This window comes from Balaenoptera borealis (genome assembly GCF_965194805.1).
Source record: "Balaenoptera borealis genome assembly, contig: HAP1_SCAFFOLD_81, whole genome shotgun sequence".
Taxonomy (NCBI): Eukaryota; Metazoa; Chordata; class Mammalia; order Artiodactyla; family Balaenopteridae; genus Balaenoptera; species Balaenoptera borealis.
Genome location: NW_028123982.1, coordinates 1,369,487 through 1,391,125, shown reverse-complemented (window position 1 = coordinate 1,391,125; position 21,639 = coordinate 1,369,487). Strand labels below are relative to the sequence as shown.

General features: G+C 45.9%; 2 long non-coding RNA genes across 3 annotated transcripts in view; one reads left to right on the top strand and one right to left on the bottom strand.

Moving 5' to 3' along the window:
- The window catches only part of LOC309621250, a 343,983-nt gene that overhangs the window by 199,005 nt on the left and 123,339 nt on the right, over positions 1 to 21,639 (top strand). The gene's annotated exons all lie outside the window — the stretch shown is intronic.
- The window catches only part of LOC309621247, a 492,961-nt gene that overhangs the window by 364,839 nt on the left and 106,483 nt on the right, over positions 1 to 21,639 (bottom strand). The window contains exon 1 of one of the 2 annotated variants that reach the window (XR_014239861.1): positions 1,498 to 1,538. The exons of the other annotated variant lie outside the window; for it this stretch is intronic. This is a non-coding gene — a long non-coding RNA (uncharacterized lncRNA). Of the gene's footprint in view, positions 1 to 1,497; positions 1,539 to 21,639 lie in introns of those variants that run through there. 2 annotated transcript variants of the gene reach the window in all.

Genomic DNA, 21,639 nt, shown 5'->3' with positions numbered 1-21,639 from the left:
CATGACAACTGTCATCACAATTCTCCATGGCTTTTGTCATCACAATTATACATGGCCCCTGTAATCACAGTGCTCCATGACCCCTTTCATCACAATGCTGCATGACACCTGTCATCACAATGCTCCGTGGTCTTTGTCATCACAATGCTCCATGACCACTGTCATCACCATGCCGCATGACCCCAGTCATCACAATGCTCCATAGACCTTGTCATCACAATGCTCCATTAGCCCTGTCATCACAATGTACCATGACTCTTGTCATCAAAATGCCTCATGATCCATTTAATCACAATGCTCCATGACTCCATTCATCACATCCTCCATGATACTTGTCATTACACTGCCCCATGACCTTTTTCAGAACAATGCTCCATGATACCAGTCATCACAATGCTCCATGACCATTGTCGTCACAATGCTCCATGCCCCATTCAACACAATGCTCCATGACAACTGTCATCACAATGCTCCATGGCCTTTGTCATCACAATTATACATGGCTCCTGTGATCACAGTGCTCCATGACCCCTTTCATCACAATGCTCCATGACCACTGTCATCACAATGTTCCATGATCGCTGTAATCACAATGACTCATGACACCATTCCTAAGAAGGCTCGAGTACGCCTGTCATCACAATGCTCCATGATCCCTGTCAGCACAAAGTTACATGACAATTGTCTTCACAATGCTCCAAGACACCTGTCATCACAATGTTGCCTGCCCATGTCATCAAAATGCTCCATGTCCCCTGTAATCACAATGTTCCATTACACCTGTCTTCACAATGTTCCCTGCCCATGTCATCACAATGCTCCATTACCAATGTAATCAAAATGTTCGCCTGCCCTTGTCATCAAAATGCTCCATGGCCCCTTTAATCACAATGCTCCATGAACCCTGTCATCACAATGTTCCATGACAGTTGTCATCACAATGCTCCATGACCCTGTAATCACAATGCTCCATGCCCTTGTCATCAAAATGCTCCAGAACTCTTGTCATCATAAAGATGAATGCTCGTGTCATCACAAAGCTCCATGATAATTGTCATTACAATGTTCCATGGCCTTGTCATTACAATACTCCATGACCCCTGTCATCTCAATGCTCCATGATCTTTGTATTCACAATGCTCCATGGCCCCTATAATTGCGGTGATCCATGACCCCTGTCATCACACTGCTCCATGGCCTATGCATTCAAAATGCTCCATGGCCCCTGTAATCACATTGCTCCATGATCCCTTTCATCACAATGTTCTATGACCACTCTCATCACAATACCCCATGACGCCTATCATCATAATGCTCCAAGGCCCCTCTCATCACAATGCTCCATGAACCCTGTCATCACAATGTTCCATGTCACTTGTCATCACAGTGCTCCATGAACCCCTGTCATCACAGTATTCACTGCCCATGTAATCACAATGCTTCTGGTCCCCTATAATCACAGTGCTCCATACCCTATTCATCACAATGCTCCAGAACACTTGTCATCATAATGCTCCATGCCTGTGTCATCACAATGCTTGAAGAACCTTGTCTTCACAATGATCCGTGAACCGTGTCATCACAAGGTTCCAGGACCATTGTCACCACAATGATCCATGACCCCTGTCATCTCAATGCTCCATGATCTTTGTATTCACAATGCTCCATGGCCCCTATAATTGCGGTGACCCATGACCCCTGTCATCACAATGCTCCCTGGTATATTTCATCACAATTCTAGATGACCACTGTCATCACAGTGCTCCACGGCCCCTGTCGTCAGAGTCCTCCATGATACTTTTCATTACAATTCTACATGACCACTGTCATCACAATTCCCCATGACACCTGTCATCACAATGCTCCATGAACGATGTCATCACAATATTCATGGACACTTGTGATCACAATGCTCCATGACAACTTACATCACAATGCTCCTTGACCCCTGTCATTTCATTGCTCCATGGCCTATGCATTCACAATGCTCCATGGCCCCTGTAATCACATTGCTCCATGATCCCTTTCATCACAATGCTCCAAGACCGCTGTCATCAAAATGCCCCATGACGCCTATCATCATAATGCTCCAAGGCCCCTCTCATCACAATGCTCCATGATCACTGTCATCACAATGATCCATGACACTAGTCATCACAGTGCTCCATGAACCCTTGTCATCACAATATTCACTGCCCATGTAATCACAATGCTCCTGGTCCCCTGTAATCACAATGCTCCATACCCTTGTCATCACAATGCTCCAGAACTATTGTCATCATAATGCTCCATGCCCGTGTCATCACAGTGCTCCATGACCACTTTCATCACAATGCTCCTTGACCCCTGTCATCACAATGCTCCATGGCCTATGTATTCACAATGCTCAATGTCCCCTGTAATCACATTGTTCCATGATCCTTTTCATCACAATGCTCTATGACCACTGTCATCACAATGCCACATGACACCTGTCATCACAATGCTCTATAGCCCCTGTCAGCACAATGTTCCATGACAGGTATCATCACAATGATCCATGACTGCTGTCATCAAAATGTTCCCTGCCCTTGTCATCTCAATGCTCCCTTGCCCCTGCCCTCACAATTTTCCATGCTCATATCATCACAATGCTCCATTACCCATGTCATCGTAGTGATCCATGACCCCTTTCATCACAATGCTCCATGACCCCAGTCATCACAATGCTCCATAGCCCTTGTCATCACAATGCTCCATTATCCCTGTCATCACAATGTTCCATGACTCAGGTCATCAAAATGCTCCATGGCCTTTGTCATCACAATGCTCCATGCCCTTGTCACCACAATGCTCCAGAACTCTTGGCATCATAATGCTCCATGCCCGCTTCATCACAATGCTCCATGACACTTGTCATCAAAATGCTCCATGGCCTTTGTCATCACAATGCTCCATGGCACCTGTTATGACAGTGCTCCACGTTACCTTTCATCTCAATTCTAGATGACCACTGTCATCACAATGCCCCATGACACCTGTCATCACAATTCGCCATGGCCCTTGTCATCACAATGCTCCATGATCCATGTCATCACAATGTCCCTGGACACTTATCATCACAATGAACTATGACCACATTCATCACAATGCTCCATGACCCCTGTCATCACACTGCTCCATGGCCTATGCATTCAAAATGCTCCATGGCCCCTTTAATCACATTGCTCCATGATCCCTTTCATCACAATGTTCTATGACCACTCTCATCACAATACCCCATGTCGCCTATCATCATAATGCTCCAAGGCCCCTCTCATCACAATGCTCCATGAACCCTGTCATCACAATGTTCCATGACACTTGTCATCACAGTGCTCCATGACCCCTGTCATCACAATATTCACTGCCCATGTAATCAAAATGCTCCTTGTCCCCTGTAATCACAATTCTCCATACCCTTGTCATCACAATGCTCCAGAACTCTTGTCATCATATTTCTCCATGCCCGTGTCATCACAGTGCCCCATGACCACTTTCATCACAATGCTCCTTGACCCCTGTCATCACAATGCTCTATGACCACTGTCATCACAATGCCACATGACACCTGTCATCACAATGCTCTATAGCCCCTGTCAGCACAATGTTCCATGACAGGTATCATCACAATGGTCCATGTCTGCTGTCATCACAATGTTCCCTGCCCTTGTCATCTCAATGCTCCCTGGCCCCTCTCATCACAATGCTCCATGCTCATATCATCACAATGCTCCATTACCCATGTCATCGTAGTGATCCATGACCCCTTTCATCACAATGCTCCATGACCCCAGTCATCACAATGCTCCATAGCCCTTGTCATCACAATGCTCCATTAGCCCTGTCAACACAATGTTCCATGACTCTTGTCATCAAAATGCCTCATGATCCATTTAATCACAATGCTCCATGACTCCTTTCATCACATCCTCTATGATACTTGTCATTACACTCCCCATGACCTTTTTCAGAACAATGCTCCATGATACCAGTCATCACAATGCTCCATGACAATTGTCGTCACAATGCTCCATGCCCCTTTCAACACAATGCTCCATGACAACTGTCATCACAATGCTCCATGGCCTTTGTCATCACAATTATACATGGCCCCTGTGATCACAGTGCTCCATGACCCCTTTCATCACAATGCTCCATGACCACTGTCATCACAATGCCCCATGAACCCTGTCATCACAATGCTCCATGGCCCCTGTCATTACAATGCTCCATGACCACTGTCATCACAATGTTCCATGATCGCTGTAATCACAATGACCCATGACACCTTTCCTCAGAACGCTCCAGTACGCCTGTCATCACAATGCTCCAATGACCGTCTCATCACAATGCTCCATGATCCCTGTCAGCACAACATTACATGACAATTGTCATCACAATGCTCCATGACACCTGTCATCACAATGTTGCCTGCCCATGTCATCAAAATGCTCCATGTCCCCTGTAATCACAAAGTTCCATTACACCTGTCTTCACAATGTTCCCTGCCCATGTCATCACAATGCTCCATTACCAATGTAATCAAAATGTTCGCCTGCCCTTGTCATCAAAATGCTCCATGGCCCCTTTAATCACAATGCTCCATGAACCCTGTCATCACAATGTTCCATGACAGTTGTCATCACAATGCTCCATGACCCTGTAATCACAATGCTCCATGCCCTTGTCATCACAATGCTCCAGAACCTTGTCATCATAATGATGAATGCTCGTGTCATCACAAAGCTCCATGATACTTGTCATCACAATGTTCCATGGCCTTTTCATTACAATACTCCATGGCCCCTGTCATCACAGTGCTCCATGATACCATTTATCACAATTCTAGATGACCACTGTCATCACAATGCCCCAAGACACATGTCATCACAATTCGCCATGGCCCTTGCCATCACAATGCTCCACGACCCGTGTAATCACAATGGTCCAGGACACTTGTCATCACAATGATCCATGACCACTTACATCACAATGCTCCTTGACTCCTGTCATCACAATGCTCCATAGCCTATGCATTCGCAATGCTACATGGTCCCTGTAATCACATTGCTCCATGATCCATTTCATCACAATGCTCTATGACCACTGTCATTACAATGCCACATTATACCTGTCATCACAATGCTCCATGGCCCCTGTCAGCACAATGTTCCATGACAGATGTCATCACTATCCTCCATGGTCCCTGTAATCACAATGCTCCATTCCCTTGTCAACGCAATGCTCCAGAACTCTTGTCATCAAAATGCTCCATGCCCCTCTCATCACAATTTTCCATGACACTTTTGATTAAAATGCTCCATGGCCTTTATCGTCACAATGTTCCATGGCCCCTGTTATCACAGTGATCCATGGTACCTTTCATCACAATGCTAGATAACCTCTGTCATCACAATGCCCGAAGACACCTGTCATCAGAATTGGCCATGGCCCTTTTCATCACAATGCTCCATGCCCTTGTCACCACAATGCTCCAGAACTCTTGGCATCATAATGCTCCATGCCCGTCTCATCACAATGCTCCATGACACTTGTCATCAAAATGCTCCATGGCCTTTGTCCTCACAATGCTCCATGGCCCCTGTTATCACAGTGCTCCATGTTACCTTTCATCACAATCCTAGATGACCACTGTCATCACAATGCCCCATGACACCTGTCATCACAATTCGCCATGGCCCTTGTCATCACAATGCTCCATGATCCATGTCATCACAATGTTCCTGGACACTTATCATCACAATGAACTATGACCACATTCATCACAATGCCTCATGACCCCTGTCATCACACTGCTCCATGGCCTATGCATTCAATATTCTCCATGGCCCCTGTAATCACACTGCTTCATGATCCCTTTCATCACAATGTTCTATGACCACTCTCATCACAATACCCCATGACGCCTATCATCATAATGCTCCAAGGCCCCTCTCATCACAATGCTCCATGAACCCTGTCATCACAATGTTCCATGACACTTGTCATCACAGTGCTCCATGAACCCTTGTCATCACAATATTCACTGCCCATGTAATCACAATGCTCCTGGTCCCCTGTAATCACAGTGCTCCATACACTTTTCATCACAATGCTCCAGAACTCTTGTCATCATAATGCTCCATGCCCGTGTCATCACAATGCTTGAAGAACCTTGTCATCACAATGCTCCATGAACCGTGTCATCACAAGGTTCGAGGACCCTTGTCATCACAATGATCCATGACCCCTGTCATCTCAATGCTCCATGATCTTTGTATTCACAATGCTCCATGGCCCCTATAATTGCGGTGATCGATGACCCCTGTCATCACAATGCTCCCTGGTATATTGCATCACAATTCTAGATGACCACTGTCATCACAGTGCTCCACGGCCCCTGTCGTCAGAGTCCTCCATGATACCTTTCATTACAATTCTACATGACCACTGTCATCACAATGCCCCATGACACCTGTCATCACAATTCGCCATGGCACTTGTCATAACAATGCTCCATGAACCATGTCATCACAATGTTCATGGACACTTGTCATCACAATGCTCCATGACAACTTACATCACAATGCTCCTTGACCCCTGTCACTTCTTTGCTCCATGGCGTATGCATTCACAATGCTCCATGGCTCCTGTAATCACATTGCTCCATGATCCGTTTCATCACAATGCTCCAAGACCGCTGTCATCACAATGCCCCATGACGCCTATCATCATAATGCTCCAAGGCCCCTCTCATCACAATGCTCCATGATCCCGGTCATCACAGTGTTCCATGACATTAGTCATCACAGTGCTCCATGACCCCTGTCATCACAATATTCACTGCCCATGTAATCAAAATGCTCCTTGTCCCCTGTAATCACAATTCTCCATACCCTTGTCATCACAATGCTCCAGAACTCTTGTCATCATAATTCTCCATGCCCGTGTCATCACAGTGCCCCATGACCCCTGTCATCACAATGCTCTATGACCACTGTCATCACAATGCCACATGACACCTGTCATCACAATGTTCCATGACAGGTATCATCACAATGGTCCATGTCTGCTGTCATCACAATGTTCCCTGCCCTTGTCATCTCAGTGCTCCCTGGCCCCTCTCATCACAATGCTCCATGCTCATATCATCACAATGCTCCATTACCCATGTCATCGCAGTGATCCATGACCCCTTTCATCACAATGCTCCATGACCCCAGTCATCACAATGCTCCATAGCCCTTGTCATCACAATGCTCCATTAGCCCTGTCATCACAATGTTCCATGACTCTTGTCATCAAAATGCCTCATGATCCATTTAATCACAATGCTCCATGACTCCTTTCATCACATCCTCCATGATACTTGTCATTACACTGCCCCATGTCCTTTTTAAGAACAATGCTCCATGATACCATTCCTCACAATGCTCCATGATCATTGTCGTCACAATGCTCCATGCCCCTTTCAACACAATGCTCCATGACAACTGTCATCACAATGCTCCCTGGCCTTTGTCATCACAATTATACATGGCCCCTGTGATCACAGTGCTCCATGACCCCTTTCATCACAATGCTCCATGACCACTATCATCACAATGTTGCCTGCCCATGTCATCAAAATGCTCCATGTCCCCTGTAATCACAATGTTCCATTACACCTGTCTTCACAATGTTCCCTGCCCATGTCATCACAATGCTCCATTACCAAGGTAATCAAAATGTTCGCCTGCCCTTGTCATCAAAATGCTCCATGGCCCCTTTAATCACAATGCTCCATGAACCCTGTCATCACAATGTTCCATGACAGTTGTCATCACAATACTCCATGACACTGTAATCACAATGCTCCATGCCCTTGTCATCACAATGCTCCAGAACTCTTGTCATCATAATGATGAATGCTCGTGTCATCACAAAGCTCCATGATACTTGTCATCACAATGTTCCATGGCCTTGTCATTACAATACTCCATGGCCCCTGTCATCACAGTGCTCCATGATACCTTTTATCACAATTCTAGATGACCACTGTCATCACAATGCCCCAAGACACATGTCATCACAATTCGCCATGGCCCTTACCATCACAATGCTCCATGACCCGTGTCATCACAATGGTCCAGGACACTTGTCATCACAATGATCCACGACCCCTGTCATCAGAGTCCTCCTTGATACCTTTCATCACAATTCTATATGACCGCTCTCATCACAATTCCACATGACCCCTGTCATCTCAATGCTCCATGATCTTTGTATTCACAATGCTCCATGGCCCCTATAATTGCGGTGATCCATGACCCCTGTCATCACAATGCTCCCTGGTATATTTCATCACAATTCTAGATGACCACTGTCATCACAGTGCTCCACGGCCCCTGTCATCAGAGTCCTCCATGATACTTTTCATTACAATTCTACATGACCACTGTCATCACAATTCCCCATGACACCTGTCATCACAATGCTCCATGAACGATGTCATCACAATATTCATGGACACTTGTGCTCACAATGCTCCATGACAACTTACATCACAATGCTCCTTGACCCCTGTCATTTCATTGCTCCATGGCCTATGCATTCACAATGCTCCATGGCTCCTGTAATCACATTGCTCCATGATCCCTTTAATCACAATGCTCCAAGACCGCTGTCATCAAAATGCCCCATGACGCCTATCATCATAATGCTCCAAGGCCCCTCTCATCACAGTGCTCCATGATCCCTGTCATCACAATGATCCATGACACTAGTCAACACAGTGCTCCATTAACCCCTGTCATCACAATATTCACTGCCGATGTAATCACAATGCTCCTGGTCCCCTGTAATCACAATGCTCCATACCCTTGTCATCACAATGCTCCAGAACTCTTGTCATCATAATGCTCCATGCCCGTGTCATCACAGTGCTCCATGTCCACTTTCATCACAATGCTCCTTGACCCCTGTCATCACAATGCTCCATGGCCTATGTATTCACAATGCTCCATGGCCCCTGTAATCACATTGTTCCATGACCCTTTTCATCACAATGCTCTATGACCACTGTCATCACAATGCCACATGACACCTGTCATCACAATGCTCTATAGCCCCTGTCAGCACAATGTTCCATGACAGGTATCATCACAATGATCCATGACTGCTGTCATCACAATGTTCCCTGCCCTTGTCATTCTCATGCTCCCTGGCCCCTGTCATCAGAATGCTCCATGCTCATATCATCACAATGCTCCATTACCCATGTCATCTTAGTGATCCCTGACCCCTTTCATCACAATGCTCCATGACCCCAGTCATCACAATGCTCCATAGCCCTTCTCATCACAATGCTCCATTATCCCTGGCATCACAATGTTCCATGACTCTGGTCATCAAAATGCTCCATGGCCTTTGTCATCACAATGCTCCATGCCCTTGTCACCACAATGCTCCAGAACTCTTGGCATCATAATGCTCCATGCCCGTCTCATCACAATGCTCCATGACACTTGTCATCAAAATGCTCCATGGCCTTTGTCATCACAATGCTCCATGGCCCCTGTTATCACAGTGCTCCATGTTACCTTTCATCACAATTCTAGATGACCACTGTCATCACAAGGCCCCATGACACCTGTCATCACAATTCGCCAAGGCCCTTGTCATCACAATGCTCCATGATCCATGTCATCACAATGTTCCATGACACTAGTCATCACAGTGCTCCATGACCCCTGTCATCACAATATTCACTGCCCATGTAATCACAATGCTCCTGGTCCCATGTAATCATAATGCTCCATACCCTTGTCATCACAATGCTCCAGAACTCTTGTCATCATAATGCTCCATGCCCGTGTCATCACAATGCTTGAAGAACCTTGTCATCACAATGCTCCATGAACCGTGTCATCACAAGGTTCCAGGACCCTTGTCATCACAATGATCCGTGACCCCTGTCATCTCAATGCTCCATGATCTTTGTATTCACAATGCTCCATGACCCCTATAATTGCGGTGATCCATGACCCCTGTCATCACAATGCTCCCTGGTATATTTCATCACAATTCTAGATGACCACTGTCATCACAGTGCTCCACGGCCCCTGTCATCAGAGTCCTCCCTGATACCTTTCATCACAATTCTGTATGACCGCTCTCATCACAATTCCACATGACACCTGTCATCACAATGCTCCATGAACCATGTCATCACAATGTTCATGGACAATAGTCATCACAATGCTCCATGACAACTTACATCACAATGCTCCTTGACCCCTGTCATTTCATTGCTCCATGGCCTATGCATTCACAATGCTCCATGGCTCCTGTAATCACATTGCTCCATGATCCCTTTCATCACAATGCTCCAAGACTGCTGTCATCACAATGCCCCATGACGCCTATCATCATAATGCTCCAAGGCCCCTCTCATCACAATGCTCCATGATCCCTGTCATCACAATGTTCCATGACCCTAGTCATCACAGTGCTCCATGACCCCTGTCATCACAATATTCACTGCCCATGTAATCACAATGCTCCTGGTCCCCTGTAATCACAATGCTCCATACCCTTGTCATCACATAGCTCCAGAACCCTTGTCATCATAATTCTCCATGCTCGTGTCATCACAGTGCTCCATGACCACTTTCATCACAATGCTCCTTGACCCCTGTCATCACAATGCTCTATGACCACTGTCATCACAATGCCACATGACACCTGTCATCACAATGCTCTATAGCCCGTGTCAGCACAATGTTCCATGACAGGTATCATCACAATGATCCATGACTGCTGTCATCACAATATTCCCTGCCCTTGTCATCTCAATGCTCCCTGGCCCCTGTCATCACAATGCTCCATGCTCATATCATCACAATGCTCCATTACCCATGTCATCGTAGTGATCCATGACCCCTTTCATCACAATGCTCCATGACCCCAGTCATCACAATGCTCCATAGCCCTTGTCATCACAATGCTCCATTAGCCCTGTCATCACAATGTTCCATGACTCTTGTCATCAAAATGCCTCATGATCCATTTAATCACAATGCTCCATGACTCCTTTCATCACATCCTCCATGATACTTGTCATTACACTCCCCATGACCTTTTTCAGAACAATGCTCCATGATACCAGTCATCACAATGCTCCATGACCATTGTCGTCAGAATGCTCCATGCCCCTTTCAACACAATGTTCCATGACAACTGTCATCACAATGCTCCATGGCCTTTGTCATCACAATTATACATGGCCCCTGTGATCACAGTGCTCCATGACCCCTTTCATCACAATGCTCCATGACCACTGTCATCACAATGCCCCATGAACCCTGTCATCACAATGCTCCATGGCCCCTGTCATTACAATGCTCCATGACCACTGTCATCACAATGTTCCATGATCGCTGTAATCACAATGACCCATGACACCTTTCCTCAGAATGCTCCAGTACGCCTGTCATCACAATGCTCCAATGACCGTCTCATTACAATGCTGCATGATCACTGTCAGCACAACGTTCCATGACAATTGTCATCAGAATGCTCCATGACACCTGTCATCACAATGTTGCCTGCCCATGTCATCAAAATGCTCCATGTCCCCTGTAATCACAATGTTCCATTACACCTGTCTTCACAATGTTCCCTGCCCATGTCATCACAATGCTCCATTACCAATGTAATCAAAATGTTCGCCTGCCCTTGTCATCAAAATGCTCCATGGCCCCTTTAATCACAATGCTCCATGAACCCTGTCATCACAATGTTCCATGACAGTTGTCATCACAATGCTCCATGACCCTGTAATCACAATGCTCCATGCCCTTGTCATCACAATGCTCCAGAACTCTTGTCATCATAATGATGAATGCTCGTGTCATCACAAAGCTCCATGATACTTGTCATCACAATGTTCCATGGCCTTGTCATTACAATACTCCATGGCCCCTGTCATCACAGTGCTCCATGATACCTTTTATCACAATTCTAGATGACCACTGTCATCACAATGCCCCAAGACACATGTCATCACAATTCGCCTTGGCCCTTGCCATCACAATGCTCCATGACCCGTGTCATCACAATGATACATGACCACTTACATCACAATGCTCCTTGACTCCTGTCATCACAATGCTCCATAGCCTATGCATTCGCAATGCTACATGGTCCCTGTAATCACATTGCTCCATGATCCATTTCATCACAATGCTCTATGACCACTGTCATTACAATGCCACATTATACCTGTCATCACAATGCTCCATGGCCCCTGTCAGCACAATGTTCCATGACAGATGTCATCACTCTCCTCCATGGTCCCTGTAATCACAATGCTCCATTCCCTTGTCAACGCAATGCTCCAGAACTCTTGTCATCATAATGCTCCATGCCCGTCTCATCACAATTCTCCATGACACTTTTCATTAAAATGCTCCATGGCCTTTATCATCACAATGCTCCATGGCCCCTGTTATCACAGTGATCCATGGTACCTTTCATCACAATGCTAGATAACCTCTGTCATCACAATGCCCGATGACACCTGTCATCAGAATTGGCCATGGCCCTTGTCATCACAATGCTCCATGCCCTTGTCACCACAATGCTCCAGAACTCTTGGTATCATAATGCTCCATGCCCGTCTCATCACAATGTTCCATGACACTTGTCATCAAAATGCTCCATGGCCTTTGTCATCACAATGCTCCATGGCCCCTGTTATCACAGTGCTCCATGTTACCTTTCATCACAATCCTAGATGACCACTGTCATCACAATGCCCCATGACACCTGTCATCACAATTCGCCATGGCCCTTGTCTTCACAATGCTCCATGATCCATATCATCACAATGTTCCTGGACACTTATCATCACAATGAACTATGACCACATTCATCACAATGCTCCATGACCCCTGTCATAACACTGCTCCATGGCCTATGCATTCAAAATGCTCCATGGCCCCTGTAATCACATTGCTCCATGATCCCTTTCATCACAATGTTCTATGACCACTCTCATCAAAATACCCCATGACGCCTATCATCATAATGCTCCAAGGCCCCTCTCATCACAATGCTCCATGAACCCTGTCATCACAATGTTCCATGTCACTTGTCATCACAGTGCTCCATGAACCCCTGTCATCACAATATTCACTGCCCATGTAATCACAATGCTTCTGGTCCCCTATAATCACAGTGCTCCATACCCTATTCATCACAATGCTCCAGAACATTTGTCATCATAATGCTCCATGCCTGTGTCATCACAATGCTTGAAGAACCATGTCTTCACAATGATCCATGAATCGTGTCATCACAAGGTTCCAGGACCATTGTCACCACAATGATCCATGACCCCTGTCATATCAATGCTCCATGATCTTTGTATTCACAATGCTCCATGGCCCCTATAATTGCGGTAATCCATGACCCCTGTCATCACAATGCTCCCTGGTATATTTCATCACAATTCTAGATGACCACTGTCATCACAGTGCTCCACGGCCCCTGTCATCAGAGTCCTCCATGATACTTTTCATTACAATTCTACATGACCACTGTCATCACAATTCCCCATGACACCTGTCATCACAATGCTCCATGATCCATGTCATCACAATGTTCCTGGACACTTATCATCACAATGAACTATGACCACATTCATCACAACGCTCCATGACCCCTGTCATAACACTGCTCCATGGCCTATGCATTCAAAATGCTCCATGGCCCCTGTAATCACATTGCTCCATGAACCCTTTCATCACAATGTTCTATGACCACTCTCATCACAATACCCCATGACGCCTATCATCATAATGCTCCAAAGCCCCTCTCATCACAATGCTCCATGAACCCTGTCATCACAATGTTCCATGTCACTTGTCATCACAGTGCTCCATGAACCCCTGTCATCACAATATTCACTGCCCATGTAATCACAATGCTTCTGGTCCCCTATAATCACAGTGCTCCATACCCTATTCATCACAATGCTCCAGAACACTTGTCATCATAATGCTCCATGCCTGTGTCATCACAATGCTTGAAGAACCTTGTCTTCACAATGATCCATGAACCGTGTCATCACAAGGTTCCAGGACCATTGTCACCACAATGATCCATGACCCCTGTCATCTCAATGCTCCATGATCTTTGTATTCACAATGCTCCATGGCCCCTATAATTGCGGTGATCCATGACCCCTGTCATCACAATGCTCCCTGGTATATTTCATCACAATTCTAGATGACCACTGTCATCACAGTGCTCCACGGCCCCTGTCATCAGAGTCCTCCATGATACTTTTCATTACAATTCTACATGACCACTGTCATCACAATTCCCCATGACACCTGTCATCACAATGCTCCATGAACGATGTCATCACAATATTCATGGACACTTGTGATCACAATGCTCCATGACAACTTACATCACAATGCTCCTTAACCCCTGTCATTTCATTGCTCCATGGCCTATGCATTCACAATGCTCCATGGCCCCTGTAATCACATTGCTCCATGATCCCTTTCATCACAATGATCCAAGACCGCTGTCATCAAAATGCCCCATGACGCCTATCATCATAATGCTCCAAGGCCCCTCTCATCACAATGCTCCATGATCACTCTCATCACAATGATCCATGACACTAGTCATCACAGTGCTCCATGAACCCTTGTCATCACAATATTCACTGCCCATGTAATCACAATGCTCCTGGTCCCCTGTAATCACAATGCTCCATACCCTTGTCATCACAATGCTCCAGAACTCTTGTCATCATAATGCTCCATTCCCGTGTCATCACAGTGCTCCATGACCACTTTCATCACAATGCTCCTTGACCCCTGTCCTCACAATGCTCTATAGCCCCTGTCAGCACAATGTTCCATGACAGGTATCATCACAATGATCCATGACTGCTGTCATCACAATGTTCCCTGCCCTTGTCATTCTCAATGCTCCCTGGCCCCGGTCATCACAATACTCCATGCTCATATCATCACAATGCTCCATTACCCATGTCATCGTAGTGATCCATGACCCCTTTCATCACAATGCTCCATGACCCCAGTCATCACAATGCTCCATAGCCCTTGTCATCACAATGCTCCATTAGCCCTGTCATCACAATGTTCCATGACTCTTGTCATCAAAATGCCTCATGATCCATTTAATCACAATGCTCCATGACTCCTTTCATCACATCCTCCATGATACTTGTCATTACACTGCCCCATGACCTTTTTCAGAACAATGCTCCATGATACCAGTCATCACAATGCTCCATGACCATTGTCGTCACAATGCTCCATGCCCCTTTCAACACCATGCTCCATGACAACTTACATCACAATGCTCCTTGACCCCTGTCATTTCATTGCTCCATGGCCTATGCATTCACAATGCTCCATGGCTCCGGTAATCACATTGCTCCATGATCCCTTTCATCACAATGCTCCAAGACCGCTGTCATCACAATGCCCCATGACGCCTATCATCATAATGCTCCAAGGCCCCTCTCATCACAATACTCCATGATCCCTGTCATCACAATGTTCCATGACACTAGTCATCACAGTGCTCCATGAACCCCTGCCATCACAATATTCACTGCCCATGTAATCACAATGCTCTTGTTCCCCTGTAATCACAATGCTCCATAACCTTGTCATCACAATGCTCCAGAACTCTTGTCATCATAATGCTCCATGCCCGTTTCATCACAGTGCTCCATGTCCACTTTCATCACAATGCTCCTTGACCCCTGTCATCACAATGCTCTATGACCACTGTCATCACAATGCCACATGACACCTGTAATCACATTGCTCCATGATCCTTTTCATCACAATGCTCTATGACCACTGTCATCACAATGCCACATGACACCTGTCATCACAATGCTCTATAGCCCCTGTCAGCACAATGTTCCATGACAGGTATCATCACAATGATACATGACTGCTGTCATCAGAATGTTCCCTGCTCTTGTCATCTCAATGCTCCCTGGCCCCTGTTATCACAATGCTCCATGCCCATATCATCACAATGCTCCATTACCCATGTCATCGTAGTGATCCATGACCGCTTTCATCACAATGCTGCATGACACCTGTCATCACAATGCTCCATAGCCCTTGTCATCACAATGCTCCATTAGCCCTGTCATCACAATGTTCCATGACTCTTGTCATCAAAATGCCTCATGATCCATTTAATCACAATGCTCCATGACTCCTTTCATCACATCCTCCATGATACTTGTCATTACACTGCCCCATGACCTTTTTCAGAACAATGCTCCATGATACCAGTCATCACAATGCTCCATGACCATTGTCGTCACAATGCTCCATGCCCCTTTCAACACAATGCTCCATGACAACTGTCATCACAATGCTCCATGGTCTTTGTCATCACAATTATACATGGCCCCTGTGATCACAGTGCTCCATGACCCCTTTCATCACAATGCTCCATGACCACTGTCATCACAATGCCCCATGACCCCTGTCATCACAATGCTCCATGGCCCCTGTCATTACAATGCTCCATGACCACTGTCATCACAATGTTCCATGACAGATGTCACCACTATCCTCCATGGTCCCTGTAATCACAATGCTCCATTCCCTTGTCAACGCAATGCTCCAGAACTCTTGTCATCATAATGCTCCATGCCCGTCTCATCACAATTCTCCATGACACTTTTCATTAAAATGCTCCATGGTCTTTATCATCACAATGCTCCATGGCCCCTGTTATCACATTGATCCATTGTACCTTTCATCACAATGCTAGATAACCTCTGTCATCACAATGCCCGATGACACCTGTCATCAGAATTGGCCATGGCCCTTGTCATCACAATGCTCCATGCCCTTGTCACCACAATGCTCCAGAACTCTGGACATCATAATGCTCCATGCCCGTCTCATCACAATGCTACATGACACTTGTCATCAAAATGCTCCATGGCCTTTGTCATCACAATGCTCCATGGCCCCTGTTATCACAGTGCTCCATGTTACCTTTCATCACAATTCTAGATGACCACTGTCATCACAATGCCCCATGACACCTGTCATCACAATTCGCCATGGCCCTTGTCATCACAATGCTCCATGATCCATGTCATCACAATGTTCCTGGACACTTATCATCACAATGAACTATGACCACATTCATCACAATGCTCCATGACCCCTGTCATCACACTGCTCCATGGCCTATGCATTCAAAATGCTCCATGGCCCCTGTAATCACATTGCTCCATGATCCCTTTCATCACAATGCTCCAAGACCGCTGTCATCACAAGGCCCCATGACGCGTATCATCATAATGCTCCAAGGCCCCTCTCATCACAATGCTCCATGAACCCTGTCATCACAATGTTCCATGACACTTGTCATCACAGTGCTCCATGAACCCCTGTCATCACAATATTCACTGCCCATGTAATCACAATGCTCCTGGTCTCCTGTAATCACAGTGCTCCATACCCTTTTCATCACAATGCTCCAGAACTCTTGTCATCATAATGCTCCATGCCCGTGTCATCACAATGCTTGAAGAACCTTGTCATCACAATGCTCCATGAACCGTGTCATCACAAGGTTCCAGGACCCTTGTCATCACAATGATCCATGACCCCTGTCATCTCAATGCTCCATGATCTTTGTATTCACAATGCTCCCTGGCCCCTATAATTGCGGTGATCCATGACCCCTGTCATCACAATGCTCCCTGGTATATTTCATCACAATTCTAGATGACCACTGTCATCACATTGCTCCACGGCCCCTGTCGTCAGAGTCCTCCATGATACCTTTCATTACAATTCTACATGACCACTGTCATCACAATGCCCCATGACACCTGTCATCACAATTCGCCATGGCACTTGTCATCACAAAGCTCCATGAACCATATCATCACAATGTTCATGGACACTTGTCATCACAATGCTCCATGACAACTTACATCACAATGCTCCTTGACCCCTGTCATTTCATTGCTCCATGGCCTATGCATTCACAATGCTCCATGGCCCCTGTAATCACATTGCTCCATGATCCCTTTCATCACAATGCTCCAAGACCGCTGTCATCACAATGCCCCATGACGCCTATCATCATAATGCTCCAAGGCCCCTCTCATCACAGTGCTCCATGATCCCTCTCATCACAATGTTCCATGACACTAGTCATCACAGTGCTCCATGACCCCTGTCATCACAATATTCACTGCCCATGTAATCACAATGCTCCTGGTCCCCTGTAATCACAATGCTCCATACCCTTTTCATCACAATGCTCCAGAACTCTTGTCATCATAATGCTGCATGCCCGTGTCATCACAGTGCTCCATGTCCACTTTCATCACAATGCTCCTTGACCCCTGTCATCACAATGCTCCATGGCCTATGTATTCACAATGCTCCATGGCCCCTGTAATCACATTGCTCCATGATCCTTTTCATCACAATGCTCTATGACCACTGTCATCACAATGCCACATGACACCTGTCATCACAATGCTCTATAGCCCCTGTCAGCACAATGTTCCATGACAGGTATCATCACAATGATACAAGACTGCTGTCATCAGAATGTTCCCTGCTCTTGTCATCTCAATGCTCCCTGGCCCCTGTTATCACAATGCTCCATGTCCATATCATCACAATGCTCCATTACACATGTCATCATAGTGATCCATGACCCCTTTCATCACAATGCTGCATGACACCTGTCATCACAATGCTCCATAGCCCTTGTCATCACAATGCTCCATTAGCCCTGTCATCACAATGTTCCATGACTCTTGTCATCAAAATGACTCATGATCCATTTAATCACAATGCTCCATGACTCCTTTCATCACATCCTCCATGATACTTGTCATTACACTGCCCCATGACCTTTTTCAGAACAATGCTCCATGATACCAGTCATCACAATGCTCCATGACCATTGTCGTCACAATGCTCCATGCCCCTTTCAACACAATGCCCCATGACACCTGTCATCACAATTCGCCATCGCACTTGTCATCACAATGCTCCATGAACCCTGTCATCACAATGTTCCATGACAGTTGTCATCACAATGTTCCATGACCCTGTAATCACAATGCTCCATGCCCTTGTCATCACAATGCTCCAGAACTCTTGTCATCATAATGATGAATGCTCGTGTCATCACAAAGCTCCATGATACTTGTCATCACAATGTTCCATTGCCTTGTCATTACAATACTCCATGGCCCCTGTCATCACAGTGCTCCATGATACCTTTTATCACAATTCTAGATGACCACTGTCATCACAATGCCCCAAGACACATGTCATAACAATTCGCCATGGCCCTTGCCATCACAATGCTCCATGACCCGTGTCATCACAATGGTCCCGGACACTTGTCATCACAATGATCCATGACCACTTACATCACAATGCTCCTTGACTCCTGTCATCACAATGCTCCATAGCCTATGCATTTGCAATGCTACATGGTCCCTGTAATCACATTGCTCCATGATCCATTTCATCACAATGCTCTATGACCACTGTCATTACAATGCCACATTATACCTGTCATCACAATGCTCCATGGCCCCTGTCAGCACAATGTTCCATGACAGATGTCATCACTGTCCTCCATGGTCCCTGTAATCACAATGCTCCATTCCCTTGTCAACGCAATGCTCCAGAACTCTTGTCATCATAATGCTCCATGCCCGTCTCATCACAATTCTCCATGACACTTTTCATTAAAATGCTCCATGGCCTTTATCATCACAATGCTCCATGGCCCCTGTTATCACATTGATCCATTGTACCTTTCATCACAATGCTAGATAACCTCTGTCATCACAATGCCCGATGACACCTGTCATCAGAATTGGCCATGGCCCTTGTCATCGCAATGCTCCATGCCCTTGTCAACGCAATGCTCCAGAACTCTTGGCATCATAATGCTCCATGCCCGTCTCATCACAATGCTCCATGACACTTGTCATCAAAATGCTCCATGGCCTTTGTCATCACAATGCTCCATGGCCCCTGTTATCACAGTGCTCCATGTTACCTTTCCTCATAATTCTCGATGACCACTGTCATCACAATGCCCCATGACACCTGTCACCACAATTCGCCATGGCCCTTGTCATCACAATGCTCCATGATCCATGTCATCACAATGTTCCTGGACACTTATCATCACAATGAACTATGACCACATTCATCACAATGCTCCATGACCCCTGTCATCACACTGCTCCATGGACTATGCATTCAAAATGCTCCATGGCCCCTGTAATCACATTGCTCCATGATCCCTTTCATCACAATATTCTATGACCACTCTCATCACAATACCCCATGACGCCTATCATCATAATGCTCCAAGGCCCCTCTCATCACAGTGCTCCATGAACCCTGTCATCACAATGTTCCATGACACTTGTCATCACAGTGCTCCATGAACACCTGTCATCACAATATTCACTGCCCATGTAATCACAATGCTCCTGGTCCCCTGTAATCACAGTGCTCCATACCCTTTTCATCACAATGCTCCAGAACTCTTGTCATCATAATGCTCCATGCCCGTGTCATCACAATGCTTGAAGAACCTTGTCATCACAATGCTCCATGAACCGTGTCATCACAAGGTTCCAGGACCCTTGTCATCACAATGATCCATGACCCCTGTCATCTCAATGCTCCATGATCTTTGTATTCACAATGCTCCCTGGCCCCTATAATTGCGGTGATCCATGACCCCTGTCATCACAATGCTCCCTGGTATATTTCATCACAATTCTAGATGACCACTGTCATCACAGTGCTCCACGGCCCCTGTCGTCAGAATCCTCCATGATACCGTTCATTACAATTCTACATGACCACTGTCATCACAATGCCGCATGACACCTGTCATCACAATTCGCCATGGCACTTGTCATCACAATGCTCCATGAACCATGTCATCACAATGTTCATGGACAATAGTCATGACAATGCTCCATGACAACTTACATCACAATGCTCCTTGACCCCTGTCATTTCATTGCTCCATGGCCTATGCATTCACAATGCTCCATGGTCCCTGTAATCACAATGCTCCATACCCTTGTCATCGCAATGCTCCAGATCACTTCTCATCATAATGCTCCATGCCCGTGTCATCACAATGCTCCATGGCCCCTGTCATCACAGTGCTCCGTGATACCTTTCATCCTAATGATAGATGACCACTGTCATCACAATGCTCCATGACACCTGTCATCAGAATTGGCCATGGCCCTTGTCATCACAATGCTCCAGGACACTTGTCTTCACAATGTTCCATGGCGCATTTCATCACAATGCTCCATGACCACTTTCATCAAATTGCTCCATGATGCCTGTCATCACAATGCTCCATGGCCTTTGTCATCAAAATTCTACATGGCCCCTGTAATAACAGTGCTTCAGGACAACTTTTATCACAATGCTCCATGACCACTCTCATCACAATGCCAGATAAGACCTTTCATGACAATGCTCCATGGCCCTTGTCATCACAATATTCTATGAC